This window comes from Nerophis ophidion, linkage group LG22 (assembly GCF_033978795.1).
Source record: "Nerophis ophidion isolate RoL-2023_Sa linkage group LG22, RoL_Noph_v1.0, whole genome shotgun sequence".
Lineage (NCBI taxonomy): Eukaryota > Metazoa > Chordata > Actinopteri > Syngnathiformes > Syngnathidae > Nerophis > Nerophis ophidion.
In genome coordinates this window covers 12,966,238-12,985,223 of record NC_084632.1, presented here as the reverse complement: position 1 = coordinate 12,985,223, position 18,986 = coordinate 12,966,238, and positions in this window count along the sequence as shown.

The following is an 18,986-nucleotide window of genomic DNA, read 5'->3' as shown; positions in this document are numbered from 1 at the left end:
GTCCTTCACTCTCACTATCCTCATCCACGAATCTTTCATCCCTCGCTGGGGAAATCGTCGCTTTCTCGGTCTGAATCGCTGTAGCTGCTGGTGGCCATGATTGTAAACAATGTGAGGATGTGAGGAGCTCCACAACCAGTGACATCACGACCACATCGTCTGCTACTCCTGGTACAGGCAAGGCTTTTTTAATAGCGACCAAAAGTTTCGAACTTTATCGTCGATTTTCTCTACTAAATCCTATCGCAAAATGATCAAGTATGACACATAGAATGGACCTGCTATTCCCGCTTAAAAAGAAAATCTCATTTCAGTAGGCCTTTAATCCAGGGCACTTTTTGAATGAAAATAGACCTGACTAGACCCGTTCATCGGCAGTTCGCCTACGGTCCGAAAAATATGGTATTCACTTTAGAAAATGATGGTTTCCAATTGCAGTATTCTAAATATTCACGTCTCCGATCACATTATACCACTGTGGTACATTGGGAACAGAGGTGTGTATCGTGTCGGGTAGAGACGCGGCAAAGATGGTATTGAGAGGTTGCGGAGTTAACTGACTGACTTACACAGCAATCCTATCAAAGTAAAAGTACCCCAACAGTCCAAACCTTGCTCTAGATATTTCATGTGCAGCCTCTGGCTAGATTCGAAGGAGCAACTCCATTTTTTTTAGGTCTAATCCTCAAAACTGAACTCCTGTCACTCGTGTGTGATATCGAACAATTCAGCACTCCCATCCCTTGATGCCAACACCATTTTAGAAATAAATAATTTCTGGTAAAGACTCTATTTGGCCACCTGCCTTGACTCAAATATGAACTTGAAGTGCCATCCCATTCCTAACCCATAGGGTTCAAGATGATGTTTGAGATGCTACCTCAGTAGAAGCATTTAAGTCTCACCTTAAAACTCATTTGTATACTCTAGCCTTTAAATAGACCTCCTTTTTAGACCAGTTGATCTGCCGCTTCTTTTCTTTTTTCTCCTATTCTTTTCTTTTTTCTCCTATGTCCCCCCCTCCCTTGTGGAGGGGGTCCGGTCCGATGACCAGGGATGAAGCACTGGCTGTCCGGAGTCGAAACCCAGGATGGACCGCTCGTCGGGACCCAGGATGGACCGCTCGCCTGTGTATCTCTACGCTGCTGATCCGCCTCCGCTTGGGATGGTTTCCTGTGGACGGGACTCTCGCTGCTGTCTTGGATCCGCTTTGAACTGAACTCTCGCGGCTGTGTTGGAGCCACTATGGATTGAAATTTCACAGTATCATGTTAGACCCGCTCGACATCCATTGCTTTCGGTCCCCTAAAGGGGGGAGGGGGTTGCCCACATCTGAGGTCCTCTCCAAGGGTTCTCATAGTCAGCATTGTCACTGGCGTCCCACTGGATGTGAATTCTCTCTGCCCACTGGGTGTGAGTTTTCCTTGCCCTTTTGTGGGTTCTTCCGAGGATGTTGTAGTCGTAATGGTTTGTTCAGTCCTTTGAGATATTTGTGATTTAGGGCTATATAAATAAACTTTGATTGATTGATGATGTCGGTCCATCGTTTATCAGCTATTACAGCTTTAACTCTTCTGGGAAGGATGTCCACAAGGTTGCGGAGTGTGTTTATAGGAATTTTCGACCATTCTTCCAAAAGCGCATTGGTGAGGTCACACACTGATGTTGGTCGAGAAGGCCTGGCTTATGGTCTCCGTTCTAATTCATCCCAAAGGTGTTTTATCGGGTTTACTGTATCTATTAGAGATACTCCGCGGTCTCAACCACGGAGTATCCGCGGGGCGGGCAGGTGACATGACGAAAAATAGATTTTAATTAGATGGCGGTTGAACCATTCGGAAATATTTGATATACATGGTTCAGGGATCGGTATCCTTTACCAATCAAAGAGCCATTTAGGATCCGTGTCACAAAGCAAAGAAGACAATAGGAGACGCAAACATTCTCTAGAATGACTGCCGGCAGTCACCCAGTAAATAAGTATTAGGGCGTGCTATGAAGCCATTACTTTTGACGCCTTCTACAACATGTACAGTCTGCTTCCCAGTCCAGTAACATGTTGTATACAGTTTCCGCAGACACACGCAAACGACTGCAAGGCATACTGGGTGACACAGAGTACACAAATGGTTGTGATGTAAACAATTTTAACACTCTTAGTAATATGCGCCACGCTGTGAAGCCACACCAAACAAGAGAACATCCTCCCAGTAACACAACATAAACGCAACACAACAAATACCCAGAATCCTTTGCATCCATGAGGGACCCTGACTATTTTACACCCCCCGCTAGCAGCAACCCCCGGCGTTGGTAAGGTTGGGGGCGGGGGTGTAAAATATATTCAGGGGTATCACGGATGCAAAGGATTCTGGGTATTTGTTGTGTTGCGTTTATGTTGTGTTACTGTGAGGATGTTCTCCCAAAATGTGTTTGTCATTCTTGTTTGGTGTGGCTTCACAGCGCGGCGCGTACTAGTTAGAGTGTTAAAATTGTTCATATCAAAACCATCAGTGTATAGCTCGGTTGGTAGAGTGGCCATGCCAGCTATTTGAGGAATGCAGGTTCAATTCCCGCTTCCGCTATCCTAGTCACTGCCGTTGTGTCCTTTAGCAAGACACTTTACCCACCTGCTCCCAGTGCCCCCAACACTGGTTTAAATGTAACAGATATTTTGGGGTTTCACTATGTAAAGCGCTTTGAGTCACTAGAGAAAAGCGCTATGTAAATATAATTATCTTCTTCTCTCTACTCTGTATCACCCAGTATCCCTTTCAATCGTGTACATGTGATTTGCGGAAGCTGCATACAACATGTTACTGGACTAACAATCGGTTTGTACATGTTGAAGGTGTCAAAGGCCATGGCTTCACAGCACGCCCTTATTCTTGTCGTCAGGATGACCACCGTTGGATATTCGCAAGAACGTTAGCGGCTCACATTGTCTTCTTTACTCTATGAAACGGGTTTAAATAGTTCTGTGAGTGGTAAAGGTGGCCGTCCTCTGATGTATTTCAACGGGCGGGCGGTTGCGGTTCTGACAAAATGTTGGTTCGGGCGGACGGCGGGTGGATGACGGCTTTGGTGGTGCGGTTGCGGATGATAAAATTGCCTATCCGCGCATCTCTAGTATCTATCTATCTATCTATCTATCTATCTATCTATCTTAGTTTATTTACATTCTATAGATTAATGTTATGTGTTCTTGTTGCCAAATTCTTACTCAGCAACACCAACAGCTTTGGAATCCACCACAAATTAAGCTGAGCTTCCACTAAAATCTTAAGTGAACATGAATCATTGTTAAATATGTTTAAAGAGTAATTGTATCCTTTACAAGGTTACATTTGTTTTATGTGTAGGACGAACAAATCCTATTAGATTGAAATTATTTCCTGACAAAGAAGTTGGAGTTGCCCTTTCTTGCTAATGGCAATTATCTGACAGAAACCCTTTTCCGAGAGGTGTGCGAACCCATTTTGGAGCTTGATTGAAATTGTTCATCATAGTCAGAAGTCGCCTCGCTTTTGTGCGACGTCTCAGTCAAAATGTGAAGGGCGTTCAAGTCGGGGAGCCCACATTGAATTTTAAAGACAAACCCCAAAAAATAAATAAAGATTGAATGGCTGTATGAGGGGAAACATAGTCTTTACTATATATACTATATTGCCAAAAAATTGTGGCCACCCTTCCAAATGATCAGAATCAGGTGTCCTAATCACTTGGCCCCGGCCACAGGTGAATAAAATCAAGCACTAAGCCACGGAGACTGTTTCTACAAACATTTGTGAAAGAATGGCGTGGAACTGTCATAGGATGCCACCTGTGCATCAAATCCAGTCGTGAAATGTCCTCGCTCCTTAATGTTCCAAAGTCAATTATAAGAAAATTTAATAGTTTTGGGAACAACAGCAACTCAGCCACAAAGTGGTAGGCCACGTAAACTGACAGAGATGCGTCAGCGGAGGGATCATGGTATGGGGTTGTTTTTCATGAGTTGGGCTTGGCCGTTTAGTTCCAGTGAAATGAACTTTGAATGCTCCAGGATACCAAAATATTTTGAACGATTCCGCGCTCCCAATTTTGTGGGAACAGTTTGGAGCGGGCCCCTTCTTTTTTCAACATGACTGTGCTCCAGTGCACAAAGAAAGGTCCATAAAGACATGGATAATATAGTCTGGTGTGGATGAACTTGACTGGCCTGCACAGAGTCCTGACATACAGTATATGTGTAAATAAATGAACACGGAAATTCAAGTATATATATACTGTATATATATATATATATATATATATATTTATATATATATATATAAATTATTAATTTGTGAAATAATGTATTAAATCATGACATATCTAAATCAATCAGTAATTAAATCAGTAAATATTTAAAAGAATTTAAAGAATACAGACAAACAGATAATTTGACAAAGAGTTTATTTTCTTTGTTTATTGAAAAAAAAACTTCATTTTTACTGATTAGTTCTGGCTCAGCTTGGTTTGATTTGAGGGTCAAATTGATCAAAAATGTAACAAATATATTTTTTAAATAATTAAATGTGGAAATCATTAGACTTTGAATTATATACAAAATGAACAAAAATGTAATAAATATATTTTTTTAAAAATTAAATGTGGAAATCATTACAATATGAATCATATACAAAATGTATTGTTAAATTTGTCATTAATTTATTGATTTTTTTGTGACATGTATTAATTCATGAAATGATAAAATCAAGAATTAAATCATCCAACAACATTTAAAGAATATAGGCTTTTTTTTTATTATACATCTTATGGTAACAAAGAGTACATTTCCTCTATTGAAAAAATATCACTGAATTGTAACTGACTCAGCTAGATTTGAACAAAATGTGGTATTAAATGTGTAATAAATGTATTAAATATAAAACAAATGTAACTATTAATCCTTTAAATATTTGATTTGATGAAATAATTACATAAATCCTGAATCATTATTAAATTGTGAAATATCGTAGGAATGTATTTAATCATGAAATCAATAAATCATTAAATAATATTTATATAACAATTAAATAAATAATTAAATGCACTGTTACAATAAATTGACACACTTATGTATTTAATTCCTATAATTAATATATATATATATATATATATATATATATATATATATATATATATATATATATCAGAAATACTTGAATTTCAGTGAATTCTGGCTATAAATATACTCCTCCCCCTAAAATCTTGCCAACTAATCGGCCACTTCACAGGTCATCCGTCTCATTTTGGACAAACTCTATCTTGATTCTTGGAATTAATGAAAAATATACATGACAATATGCAACACATCATAGTTTCTCAGTGAATACACAACAGAGTGAATTAGCAACACCAGCAACATTCTTTGGCACAATGGATGTTTAACAATCGTCCTTACTTGCAATTATATGCTAAAATTGGATAGTGCTAAAATAAACCTTCGTAGTTTGGGAGATGTCTATCATTTTATGACTATCTTTAGTCTGAGGAGATGAGCAATTTCAGATGTTTGATGACACAGACAGTTTTTAAACATACACTATATTGCCAAAATTATTTGGCCACCCATTCAAAGGATCAGAATCAGGCGTCCTAATCACTTGGTGCGGCCACAGGTGTATAAAATCAAGCATTTAGGCATGGAGACTGTTTCTACAATCATTTGTGAAAGAATGGGTCGCGCTCAGTGATTTCCAGCGTGGAACTGTCATAGGATGCCACCTGTGCAACAAATCCAGTCGTGAAATGTCCTCGCTCCTAAATACTCCAAAGTCAACTGTTGGCCTTATTATAAGAACATTTAATAGTTTTGGGAACAACAGCAACTCAGCCACAAAGTGGTAGGCCACCTTTATTTGGCCACCCATCCAAATGATCAGAATCCGGTGTCGTAATCACTTGGCCCCGGCCACAGGTGTATAAAATCATGCACTTAGGCATAAAGACTGTTTATATAAACATTTGTGAAAGAGTTGGCCGCACTCAGTGATTTCCAGCATGGAACTGTCATAGGATGCCACCTGTGCAACAAATTCAATCGTGAAATGTCCTCGCTTGTAAATATTCCAAAGTCAACTATTGGATTTATTATAACAAAATTTAATAGTTTTGGGAACAACAGCAACTCAGCCACAAAGTGGTAGGCCACATTTATTTGGCCAACCGTCCAAATGATCTGAATCATTTGGACGGTTCTATAAAGAGACTGCTTCTATAAACATTTGTGAAAGAATGGGCCGCTCTCAGTGATTTCCAGCGTGGAACTGTCATAGGATGCCACCTGTGCAACAAATCCAGTCGTGAAATGTCCTCGCTCCAAAATATTCCAAAGTGAAGTGAAGTGAAGTGAATTATACTTATATAGCGCTTTTCTCAAGTGACTCAAAGCACTTTACATAGTGAAACCCAATATCTAAGTTACATTTAAACCAGTGTGGGTGGCACTGGGAGCAGGTGGGTAAAGTGTCTTGCCCAAGGACACAACGGCAGTGACTAGGATGGTGGAGGCGGGAATCGAACCTGCAACCCTCAAGTTGCTGGCACGGCCACTCTAACAACCGATCTATGCCGCCCCCCAAAGTCAACTGTCTAGTTTATTATAAGAAAATGTAATAGTTTTGGGAACAACAGCAACTCAGCCACGAAGTGATAGGCCGTGTAAACTGACAGAGAGGGGTCAGCGGAGGGATTATTGTGTGGGGTTGTTTTTCATGAGTTGGGCTTGGCCCCTTAGTTCCAGTGAAAGGAACTTTAAATGCTCCAGGACACCAAAATATTTTTGGACAATTCCATGCTCCCAATTTTGTGGGAACAATTTGGAGCAGGCCGCTTCCTCTTCCAACATGACTGTGCACCGGTGCACAAAGCAAGGTCCATAAAAACATGGATGATGCCACCTGTGTAACAAATCCAGTCGTGAAATGTCCTCGTTCTTAAATATTCCAACGTGAACTATCGGCTTTATTATAAGAACATGGAAGAGTTTGGGAACAACAGCAACTCAGCCAACAAGTAGTAAGCCACGTAAACATTTTTTTTTTTTGCAAATAATCATTAACTTTAGAATTTGATGCCAGCAACACGAGATAAAGAAGTTGGGAAAGGTGGCAATGAATACTGATAAAGTTGAGGAATGCTCATCAAACACTTATTTGGAACATCCCACAGGTGTGCAGGCTAATTGGGAACAGGTGGGTGCCATGATTGGGTATAAAAACAGCTTCCCCAAAAATGCTCAGTCTTTCACAAGAAAGGATGGGGCGAGGTACACCCCTTTGTCTACAACTGTGTAAGCAAATAGTCAAACAGTTTAAGACCAACGTTTTTCAAAGTGCAATTGCAAGACATTTAGGGATTTCAACATCTGCGGTCCATAATATCATCAAAAGGTTCAGAGAATCTGGATAAATCACTCCACGTAAGCGGCATTGCCGCAAACGAACAATGAATGACCGTGACCTTCGATCCCTCAGACGGCACTGTATCAAAAACCGACATCAATCTCTAAAGGATATCACCACATGGGCTCAGGAACACTTCAGAAACCCACACAGTCACTAAATACAGTTGGTCGCTACATCTGTAAGTGCAAGTTAAAGCTCTACTATGCAAAACGAAAGCCATTTATCAACAACATCCAGAAATATTGTCTTTGAAGTGCATTCAATTGAATATGGGTTGAAAAGGATTTGCAAATCATTGTATTCCGTTTATATTTACATCTAACACAATTTCCCAACTCATATGGAAACTGGGTTTTTAAACAGTTTGAGAGCAATGGTGGTAAGGTATCAACAAAACAGCCACATTTCAGCTTTGTGCTACAGGTGACAGAGCAAATTGGAGGTATCAATAATCCATTTCATTAATATTGAAATTATTTTATTTTAAAATATGTCAAGGGCAAATAACAAAATGAGCTAAGGGCCGATTTTCACTTTGGGCACAATGCAGATAAGTTCAGCAGTAACAATATAAACAGTCTCAATTCTTATGTTTTTTTTTTTTTTTTTTCGAAAATTAAAGTTGCACAGCTTTTATAGTTGCAGCTTGCAGCCCCAGTCCTGGTCTTTAATCAACGTCCGTTGACGTACTTCACCCAAAAAGCGAAGTGGAGAAAACAGGAACCTCTGATCACATTAGAGGGATCTGGCTTATCCTTGGCACTATAATACTAGGCAAAGGATGGGCTGCACCGTCTTTGTTTACTTATTAAACGTCTGACACAAGGCAGTTAGATTTACACTTCCTGTCTCTCATTTTTAATGTGTACCCAATGGGAAATCCTAACGTCCCTGTGCCAAACCAAATGCTCTGACCTCAAAATATCAGATCACGGTATATGGACTAAAATTACTGCCACAATACAAAAAAAGTGTTTTTACTCAAGTCCAACGATTCATCCCATCCATCCATCCATCCATTTTCTACCGCTTATTCCCTTTCGGGGTCGCGGGGGGCGCTGGCGCCTATCTCAGCTACAATCGGGCGGAAGGCGGGGTACACCCTGGACAAGTCGCCACCTCATCGCAGGGCCAACACAGATAGTCAGACAACATTCACACTCACATTCACACACTAGGGCCAATTTAGTGTTGCCAATCAACCTATCCCCAGGTGCATGTCTTTGGAAGTGGGAGGAAGCCGGAGTACCCGGAGGGAACCCACGCATTCACGGGGAGAACATGCAAACTCCACACAGAAAGATCCCGAGCCTGGATTTGAACCCAGGACTGCAGGACCTTCGTATTGTGAGGCAAACGCACTAACCCCTCTGCCACCGTGAAGCCCCCCAACGATTCACAAGAAACAATAAAAAAAAAAATTCTACAATTTAAAAAAAACAGCCTTCTCTGTAAGGTTTATTCAGGTGTACTGGAGAGGAGGCTATGCCGGATAGTCGAATCTCGGATTCAGGAGGAACAGTGTGGTTTTCGTCCTGGTCGTGGAACTGTGGACCAGCTCTATAGTCTCGGCAGGGTTCTTGAGGGTGCATGGGAGTTTGCCCAACCAGTCTACATGTGCTTTGTGGACTTGGAGAAGGCATTCGACCGTGTCCCTAGGGAAGTCCTGTGGGGAGTGCTCAGAGAGTATGGGGTATCGGACTGTCTTATTTTGGCGGTCCGCTCCCTGTATGATCAGTGCCAGAGGTTGGTCCGCATTGCCGGCAGTAAGTCGAACACATTTCCAGTGAGGGTGAGGCTGTCCTTTGTCACCGATTCTGTTCATAACTTTTATGGACAGAATTTCTAGGCGCAGCGAAGGCGTTGAAGGGTTCCGGTTTGGTGACCGCAGGATTAGGTCTCTGCTTTTTGCAGATGATGTGGTCCTGATGGCTTCATCTGACCGGGATCTTCAGCTCTCACTGGATCGGTTCGCAGCAGAGTGTGAAGCGACCGGAATGAGAATCAGCACCTCCAAATCCGAGTCCATGGTTCTCGCCCGGAAAAGGGTGGAATGCCATCTCCGGGTTGGGGAGGAGACCCTGCCCCAAGTGGAGGAGTTCAAGTACCTAGGAGTCTTGTTCACGAGTGGGGGAAGAGTGGATCGTGAGATCGACAGGCGGATCGGTGCGGCGTCTTCAGTAATGCGGACGTTGTACTGATCCGTTGTGGTGAAGAAGGAGCTGAGCCGGAAGGCAAAGTTCTCAATTTAACGGTCGATCTACGTTCCCATCCTCACCTATGGTCATGAGCTTTGGGTCATGACCGAAAGGATAAGATCACGGGTACAAGCGGCCGAAATGAGTTTCCTCCGCCGGGTGGCGGGGCTCTCCCTTAGAGATAGGGTGAGAAGCTCTGCCATCCGGGAGGAACTCAAAGTAAAGCCGCTGCTCCTCCACATCGAGAGGGGCCAGATGAGGTGGTTCGAGCATCTGGTCAGGATGCCACCCGAACGCCCCCCTAGGGAGGTTTTTAGGGCACGTCCAATCGGTAGGAGGCCACGGGGAAGACCCAGGACACGTTGGGAAGACTATGTCTCCCGGCTGGCCTGGGAACGCCTCGGGATCCCCCGGGAAGAGCTAAACGAAGTGGCTGGGGAGAGGGAAGTCTGGGTTTCCCTGCTTAGGCTGCTGCCCCCGCGACCCGACCTCGGATAAGCGGAAGAAGATGGATGGATGGATGGGTCGCAAGAAAAAAAAAAAAAATTTAAATTAAAAAAAACTTTTCTGCAAGTAAAAAAAATAAAAATAATCGGCAGAAAAAAAATGTTCTTCGATAAAAAAAAAAAATTCTAAGTATAAAAAAATTCTGCGAGTAAAAAAAATGGTTGCAAGGAAAAAAAAAAGTTGAATCGACAAAACTATTTGCATGCATAAAAACAGTTTCTGCAAGTAAAAAAAAATTGTGGCAAGAAAAGAAACACATTTTTCTTTAATTAAAAAAACAATTTGCAAGTATAAAAACATTTTTCTGCAAGTAAAAATAATGGTCGCAAGAAAAAAAAAAATGTTCTTCAATTAAAAAAACAATTTGCAAGTATAAAATCATTTTTCTGCAAGTAACAATAATGGTCGCAAGAAAAAAACACATTTTCTTCAAGAAAAAAACACATTTTCTTCAATTAAAAAACGATTTGCAAGTAGTAAAAACAATTTTTTGCAATTGAAAAAATAGACGCTGCGTGAAAGCAAACGATCCAAACAGACGTATAGTTGCATGAGAGCAAACTATATGTCTGTTTGGATCGTTTGCTTTCACACAATTCCTACTATTTTCGCGAGCTCTCACGCTACGCACCTCGTTATTAGCTCATATGCTAAATGTTTTATTTACTCCTTTTTATGTGTCAACGTGTCGGTTTAATTTCCTATTTCGTATCTCCTAGTTCTCATACTAGCGTCTTTGGTTTGCCTTTTTTTAGCTCTGGTGTTTTTGTTATAGCTCTCCTTCAGTTATTTAGAATAAATTGGTTATATCTTACCTGTGTGTTCTTCGTTTTGACGCATCCTCGAGGGAATCGAACCCGGCACCACGATGCCGAACAGGCGTAACAGTGTGATTGTTTGTAGCAGGTGTGCGGGACCGTGAGTAGCAGGTGAACTAATGAGTGACCATGGTGACGGAACAAACAGGAAATAAGAGGTAGAATGACGGAGTGATACAACAATGGAAACAATAAACAATAATATGAGAAGATCCGAGTACGGATCTTAACAGACGCAAGAAAAAAAAAAGTAATTTTCTTCAATTAAAAAAACTATTTGCAATTATAAAAATGTATTTCAAGGGCTGTTTTAAATGTTTTTTAGTCTGTCCTTTGCCTTTATTTCTTTTTGGTGTACAGCCCTTTGTTCTTCAACTGTGGTTGTTTTAAAGGGCTTTATAAATAAAGTTGGTATGGTATGGTTACTATAACAATCTACAAGGTGTTGCTGGCTGGCTTCTCTTTTTTCCCCTCCATTTATCTGCTCTCTTTTGTATTTCAAGTTATCATTACATATATGTATTGTTGCATTTTAACAACTGTATTGTTGATAATAGAGGTAAATTATTGGCATTATTCATTATCAATAGTGCTATTTCTATTTGTATTGCTCCATTTGTAGTGTAATAATGTCCATTGTCATTTCTGTATTATTATTTATTTCACTAACTGCTTCTTTGCTATCACTTTTACTATTCAATTTGTACATATCGTATTTGCTGACGTTGTTCTATTGTTTTGTTGTTGTTGTGTTTGCTGTTGTTGTTTTTGTCTCTCTGTCTAAACCCCCTCTTGTCCCCACAATTTCCCCTTCTGTCTTCCCTTTTTTCTCTTTCTATCCCCTCCTGCACAAAATGATAATATAAATACATTTAATAAAGTCAAATACAAATAAGGCAACAAGAGAAATATCCCACACTTCTCTTTTGTAAAGTAAATCTGAACAGCCGATAAGGGCATCTTCATCAACTATATGGCTTCCCTGAGAAGCTGGAAAGGACAAAAAATATATATAAATAAATTTAAAAAAATAATAAGAGTGCCCGGAAGTTGCACTCTACAACGACAGAGCTAAAGCCGTCAGAGCTACTGCTATTTGCGCATGGTGCCATCCACCAAAAATAACAAAGAAGCGGCTGTGGTAAGGGTAATATTCCAGTAAAACTGCCAATAGTTTTAGCTTGAAGAACATTGTTTCTATTCTTGCAAACTGTTTTTTTTAATGCAGAAAATAATTGTTTTTTTTTTAACTCAATCATTATTTTACTTGAAAAAAAAAAACTATTCTTCTTACTTGCAGAAAATCCTTTTTAAACCTGCAAACTTTTTTTTTTGTACTTGCAGGAAGTTGTTTTTTCACTTGCAAATAATAATAATACATTTTATTTGTAAAAAGCACAGCACATTAAGTAAACAACATCAAAGTGCTACAGTGTACTAAAAAAATGTAAATAAAAAGATAACAAAAATAAATAAAAATAAAAACTAGAACAGCCTAATAGCTAGAACTAGTATGTATATATATATATATATATATATATATTAGGGGTGTGGGAAAAAATCGATTCGAATACGAATCGAATCGTTTATGTTGTGCGATTCAGAATCGATTCTAATTTTTAAAAAATCGATTTAAAATTTTTTTTTTTATCAATCCAACAAACCACTACACAGCAATACCATAACAATGCAATCCAATTCCAAAACCAAACCTGACCCAGCAACACTCAGAACTGCAATAAACAGAGCAATTGAGAGGAGACACAAACACGACACAGAACAAACCAAAAGTAATGAAACAAAAATGAATATTATCAACAGCAGTATCAATATTATTTATAATTTCAGCATAGCAGTGATTAAAAATCCCTCATTGACATTATCATTAGACATTTATAAAAATGTAAAAAAAAGTGTCACAGTGGTTTACACTTGCATCGCATCTCATAAGCTTGACAACACACTGTGTCTAATGTTTTCACAAAGATAAAATAAGTCATATTTTTGGTTCATTTAATAGTTAAAACAAATTTACATTATTGCAATCAGTTGATAAAACATTGTCCTTTACAATTATAAAAGCTTTTTACAAAAATCTACTACTCTGCTAGCATGTCAGCAGACTGGGGTAGATCCTGCTGAAATCCTATGTATTGAATGAATACAGAATCCTTTTAAATCGGGAAACAATTGTTTTTGAATCGAGAATTGAATCGAATCGAAAATCAAATCAACTTTATTTATAAAGCACATTTAAAATTTACCACAGGGGTAGCCAAAGTGCTGTACAATGGACAGGTTAAAAGATAATACGAAGACCGAGCAAACAACACAACACAAACAGAACATGATAACAAATAAATAAATAAAACATAAAAACAGGTTCACAGCAGGTGTATAATGGGGCGCCATTGCAGGATGGATATCACTTAGTGTTAAAAGCCAAGGAATAAAAGTATGTTTTTAAGAGAGATTTAATAAAAGGAAGAGAGGAGGCTTGTCTAACACTCAGAGGTAGGTCGTTCCAGAGCTTGGGAGCAAAAAAAAATCGATATATTATCGAATCGTGACCACAAAAATCGATTACAAAGATTCACAGCCCTAATATATATATATATATATATATATATGTATATCTATATATATATAGATATATATATATATATATATATATATATATATATATATATATATTTATATATATATATATATATATATATATATATGAAGGCTTTTTTAAAAAGAAGGTTTTTAAGCCTTTTTTAAAATCATCCACAGTCTGTGGTGCCCTCAGGTGGTCAGGGAGAGTGTTCCACAGACTGGGAGCGGAGGAGCAGAAAGCACGGTCTCCCATTGTTCGAAGCCTTGTCCTCGGAGGTCGGAGGAGGTTAGCCTGTCCGGAGCGGAGGTGTCGTGTGGAAGATTCGGGGGTAAGTAGTTCTTTGAGGTAGAGACATTTCCATGGGGGCACTGTTGGGTTAGTAGGAAGACTTTGTAATCAATCTTGAGTGGAACAAGAAGCCAGTGAAGGGATTTGAGAATTGGTGTGATATTTCCGCAAATTGTTGGTTGTGACGTGAGTAAAAAGCTTTTTGTGTGTTTGTGGAGTTTGGGCAGTAATTTCACTCCACAACTTTACCACCCTAATACTTACTTTAAAATATGAATGCATATTAAAAATGTATATTTGCCAAGATACTTGGGCACATATGTCCGTCTTTTCAGGCATCTGTGGTCAATGTGATATCAAATGCAGGTGATGGATCAATAGTTTTGCTTTGATTGCATAATGATCTATAATGATTGCATAATGAGCGGTATAGCTCGGTTGGTAGAGTGGCCGTGCCAGCAACTTGGGGGTTGCAGGTTCGATTCCCACTTCTGCCATCCTAGTCACTGCCGTTGTGTCATTGGACAAGACACTTTACCCACCTGCTCCCAGTGCCACCCACACTGGTTTAAATGTAACTTAGATATTGGGTTTCACTATGTAAAGCGCTTTGAGTCACTAGAGAAAAGCGCTATATAAAATATAATTCACTTCACTTCACTATTCCACCTTTTGAAAACTCCATGGTGCATGGAACTCAATATTGTGTCACACTGGAGAATAATCCATACCACCGTCCTAGCAATCCGAGCTTACTTTACCCCAAAGTGGAATAAAACACGATTAATGATTTCAATTACTCTGACCCAGCATGGCTTTTACAGAGCCTGGAGTCTGGGCAGAAGGAGTTGCATAAAAAACAAAAAAAATTCAGTGGTGAAGGACATTTCCTGATAGAATGATTCAGAGAGGAGTCTGGATGTTTGTGCTGGCTCATCAGCGGGGAGAACAGACCGTCTCTTTGTATCGGGGTTTTCCCATTAAGCTTGGGAAACGCATTCCAGATTTAAGCTGCCGATGCAGCCGCCCGCCGTTCTCTTCTGGGGGTCTCAGGTAATGCAAGCTTGTCTTTGAATGTAAATACTGTGTGCCCAGAGCATTAAAACAAATCTCAGGATTTTGAGAAAACTAAGAATGAATACTGAATGGTGTATGGTGAATGCAAGTAACGCAATGTTATGGCTGGTTACTGGACAAATGGAAACAAATTAATTGAATTGGTTAATTTTTTAATGTTTTCAACTTAAAGGGGAGCATTATCACTAGACCTATGCAAGCGTCAATATATACCTTGATGTTGCAGAAAAAAGACCATGTATTTTTTTAACCGATTTCCGAACTCTAAATGGGTGAGTTTTGGCAAATTAAACGCCTTTCTGTTGATCGGTCTTTTAGCGATGACGTCAGAACGTGATGTCACCGAGGTAACACCCCCGCCATATTCATTTTCACATTACAAACACCGGGTCTAAGCTCTGTTATTTTCCGTTTTTTCGACTATTTTTTGGAACCTTGGAGACATCATGCCTCGTCGGTGTGTTGTCGGAGGGTGTAACAACACTAACAGGGAGGGATTCAAGTTGCACCACTGGCAAGAAATATGCCGCCAATTTGCCAGAGTGTCTGCACATTTTACCGGCGATGCTAAGACAGACATGACACAGAGATGTATGGATAACCTGCAGATGCATTTGCAACGATTAAGTCAACAAAATCACAAAGGTAAGTTTTGTTGATGTCATTGACTTATGTGCTAATCAGACATATTTGGTCACGGCATGACTGCCAGCTAATCGATGCTAACATGCTATGCTAATCGATGCTAACATGCTATTTACGCTAGCTGTATGTACATTTGAAACTAGATACCTACATTTAATGCGAAACAAACACTTACCAATCGACGACTTTAAGTTGCTCCAGTGTCACAAGATGCGAAAGTCCTGATCGTTTGGTCCGCACATTTTACCGGCGATGCTAATAAGGCAGCCATGCTATGGGCCACTTCATTAGGTACACCCAAACTATGGCCGAATAGCGTCAATAGCTATTCGCTCAATAACTTCAATTTCTTCTTCAATTTTGTTTTCGCTATCTGCCTCCATACTCCAACCATCTGTTTCAATACATGCGTAATCTGTTGAATCGCTTAAGCCGCTGAAATCAGAGTCTGAATCCGAGCTAATGTCGCTATATCTTGCTGTGGTAACCACCATGTTGTTTGTATTGGGAGCCCTGTATGACGTCACAGGGAAATGGACAGTCGCATTGAAAATAGCGGAAAACCAAGAACTTTAAAGCTTTTTTTAGGGAGTGGTAATACGAGAGAAAGAAGGTGAAAATCTGGTAACAAATGGACGAAAAATAATTAATTCCCCCAAAAAACAGCACAGGTTCAATCGTCTGGCGGAGGTTTGGCTTCAAGCAGGAAGATGTTGAACGGAAAAAAGTAAAATGTCAAGTATGCGGCAAAAGCGCTGCTACAAAAAGTAGCAGCACTACTAATTTGTAGCATTATTTGAAAAGTCACCCGCAAGAGAATGAAGCGTGCTTGAAACTCTGCATGTCAACATTTTCCGTTCGATGCCACACGCAACAAAATGCCCAAGCAACAATTTCCAGATCAACACAAAATAGTCAAACAATCAATCAATGTTTATTTATATAGCCCTAAATCAAAAATGTCTCAAAGGACTGTACAAACCACTACGACTACGACATTCTCGGAAGAACCCACATAGTCAACAACAGAAGGAGATAACTTCCGTAGTAACCTGCCACATAGCGAAGGATATACACTATTTGATTTCCTATTATGCAGCTCATTTTTATTTGACAGTTATTGAAATATCTTGTGTGACATCATGCACAAAAGTGCACTTTATTTGTTTTAAACTATTATAGTGGCGTTCTGTACAAAATGTGCACTTTAATTTGGTGTTGTTTTGATATGTCATCTTAGTGACATCATGCACAAAAGTGCACTCATAGCTGGTTTTAAAATGTCTGACAATCTTGCACTTTCTGTTTTGGAAATGACATGAATGTTTGTGCCACTGCTTAATAACTGTTTAATAAATACAGTTTTGGTCAATTGACTTAGTTGGGATTTTTCTCTCTGCATGAAAGTTTAAAATGAGCATATATTAATGCAGTATGAATAAATATCTTTGAATGTAGACATAAAATCATCATACTGCTGTGATTATATGCATCAAGTGTTCATTCAAGGATATAACAAAATATCGAGATATATTGTGTATTGTGATATGGTCTAAAATATCGAGATATTAAGAGGTTCTGTTTGTGGTCCCATTTATTTTTGAAAAGTATCCAAATAAATTTTGGTACCCGGTATCGGGACGACCCTAGCACAGCATACACGTTGTGCTGTTAGGCGTTCTGGGTAAAACAGGGTCTCTTTTGTAAAGAAGATGAGACAAGGTGAAAGAGGAAGGAATGTGAGAAATGTTTCCAAGACGGGGTTCCTGATGCTTGGCTAGAGGTCAGAAACATAATACTCGTTTATTTTCATCCAGTGCCACAGCTGGGAACTCAAAAGGTATGTCTACAGATTAATTGACACAAATCCACTCTGTTCCATGACCAAGATCACGCAGTAATGTACACCTGAGGCGTGGCACGTGGCTCTTTTGTGACGCCCTAGTGCATGGGTGTCAAACTCTGGCCCGCGGGCCACATTGCGCCACATTGTGAACCAACATTAAACTGTTATTACTATTAAAATGTTTCCCTGTATCTCATCTTTTTTGTAAGGGGCGCTGGAAGCCGGCAGACCCGTCAGCGATCCTGTTCTGTCTCCCTGTAATGTTTGTCTGATCTTGAATGGGATTGTGCTGAAAATGTTAATTTTCCTGAAGGAACTCTCCTGACGGAATAAATAAAGCACTATCTAATCTAAACGAGAATGACAAGCAAATTTCGGCAGAACATCCGCACTGTAACACAACATAAACACAACAGAACACATACACAGAACCCCTTGTAGTACTACCTCTTCCTGGATGATACAATATAAAAATTTATTATTAGCCTGTGGGAAAAGTTTATTTTGATATTTACCTGAAAAGGCTGCAAACCGCCGAGTGTGAAGCGACCGGAATGAGAATCAGCACCTCCAAGTCCGAGTCCATGGTTCTCGCCCGGAAAAGGGTGGAATGCCATCTCCGGGTTGGGGAGGAGACCCTGCCCCAAGTGGAGGAGTTCAAGTACCTAGGAGTCTTGTTCACGAGTGGGGGAAGAGTGGATCGTGAGATTGACAGGCGGATCGGTGCGGCGTCTTCAGTAATGCGGACGTTGTACTGATCCGTTGTGGTGAAGAAGGAGCTGAGCCGGAAGGCAAAGCTCTCAATTTACCGGTCGATCTACGTTCCCATCCTCACCTATAGTCATGAGCTTTGGGTCATGACCGAAAGGATAAGATCACGGGTACAAGCGGCCGAAATGAGTTTCCTCCGCCGTGTGGCGGGGCTCTCCCTTAGAGATAGGGTGAGAAGCTCTGTCATCCGGGAGGAACTCAGAGTAAAGCCGCTGCTCCTCCACATCGAGAGGAGCCAGATGAGGTGGTTCGGGCATCTGGTCAGGATGCCACCCGAACGCCTCCCTAGGGAGGTGTTTAGGGCACGTCCAACCGGTAGGAGGCCACGGGGAAGACCCAGGACACGTTGGGAAGACTATGTCTCCCGGCTGGCCTGGGAACGCCTCGGGATCCCCCAGGAAGAGCTAGACGAAGTGGCTGGGGAGAGGGAAGTCTGGGTTTCCCTACTTAGGCTGTTGCCCCCGCGACCCGACCTCGGATAAGCAGAAGATGATGGATGGATGGATGGATGGATGGCTGCAAATAGAAAAGAGGCATTCAATTTCTATTTAAATATGATTTGATATGCCATTGCTGTTTTTAAATTATCAGTATTATTTGGAACTCAATTTTGCATGTCACTATAAAGTTATAGAAGCCTCGCTTGTTCAATATTCAAGGCAAAACTTGTTTGGGTCCCTATTAAAAGGTTAATTTGTTCAACCTTGGCCCGCGGCTTTGTTCAGTTTAAAATGTTGGCCCACTCTGTATTTGAGTTTGACACCCCTGCCCTAGTGGCTCCCTTCAGTTTCGTTGGAAAAG